The following is a 1,115-nucleotide window of genomic DNA, read 5'->3' on the forward strand; positions in this document are numbered from 1 at the left end:
TGTGTGTGTGTCCTCCTCAGGTTTCCAGCAGGATAAAGGGAGTCAGTCATCGTAACCGTCGGTCCATCAGCTTCAGAGCAGGAAACGTCTCTCTGTGTTTTTAGTTTCCTAAAAGGAAGCGGCGGGCGAGATGGAGAGGGGGACGGACGACGTTTGTTAACACCGGGCGGACGAGAAGAAGAAGAGAAGAAGAAGAGAAGAAGAAGAGAAGGCGGCGATGGTCCGGTGATGGTGGATAAATTTACGACCAAGGTGAAAGTGAAAAAAAAGCTAAAAAAAAAAAAAAAAAATATTCTTAAAACCTTAGATTAGACAAAAAAAGGGAAGATTCCAGCTAATAATCCATAGTGATAGAATCCATCGTTTTGGGTTCAGTGGAGACGTCTTTGTCCTCGTCAGCGAGATAGAGCGAGAGAGAGAGAGAGAGAGAGGGATGATGGGTAATCTGGTTCGGCGAGGGCTTCACCGGATCCAACCGGACGCTCCTCCCGGCTGCACAGGTGGATCATGGGAAACAAAATGGTCGGATGGCTGGGCCGGCTTCTCCTGCAGAGAGACAGGAGAGAGAGGAGAATGTTAGAGCTGCAAATAGCTTTTATTTAACCCTCATGTTGTCTTCACCTGACCCGGGACTAATTTGGGGTTTTGAAAACAATTCTGAAATTAAATTTAACTTCATAATCTATTAACAAATATTGTCTTTATCTCAATTTCACACAATTGGGATAACATGTTATATCAGTCTCTACTAGAACACAATAAAAAAATGGAAGTGAGGTTCGTTTTTTTGCCATAAGGTTATAATTCATGTTTAAAATCCACTATGTGATCATTCTTATCTTGGAAAAAGTGTCATATCCAGGATAATGTTCTGAACTGAGTCAGGAAAACATGTTTATCCCAGGAAATAAGGTAAGGACATTGATTTCAGGTAGAAAAAATGTAACTTGGACCATTTGTCTTCTTCTAAAAATTTAAAAAATGGGTCAATTTGACCCGAATACCATACAAGGGTTATAAGAGGAGCCACCTAAAATCATAAATCATGGTGAAATCATAACAGAGGAAACACTGACACACATCCACAAATCTACATCTGTCCCACACGCCCGTCC

The 1,115-nt window shown here is 41.5% G+C and overlaps 1 protein-coding gene across 1 annotated transcript in view; it reads right to left on the bottom strand.

Moving 5' to 3' along the window:
• Nucleotides 1–98: 98 nt before the first annotated feature.
• si:ch211-264f5.6 (carcinoembryonic antigen-related cell adhesion molecule 1) overlaps nt 99–1,115 on the bottom strand; it is a 34,829-nt gene continuing 33,812 nt past the window's right edge. The window contains exon 10 of the mRNA XM_032519839.1: nt 99–546. The gene's annotated coding sequence lies outside the window, so the exon portion shown is untranslated. The remainder of the gene's footprint in view (nt 547–1,115) is intronic.

This window comes from Etheostoma spectabile, chromosome 7 (assembly GCF_008692095.1).
Source record: "Etheostoma spectabile isolate EspeVRDwgs_2016 chromosome 7, UIUC_Espe_1.0, whole genome shotgun sequence".
Classification (NCBI taxonomy): Eukaryota; Metazoa; Chordata; class Actinopteri; order Perciformes; family Percidae; genus Etheostoma; species Etheostoma spectabile.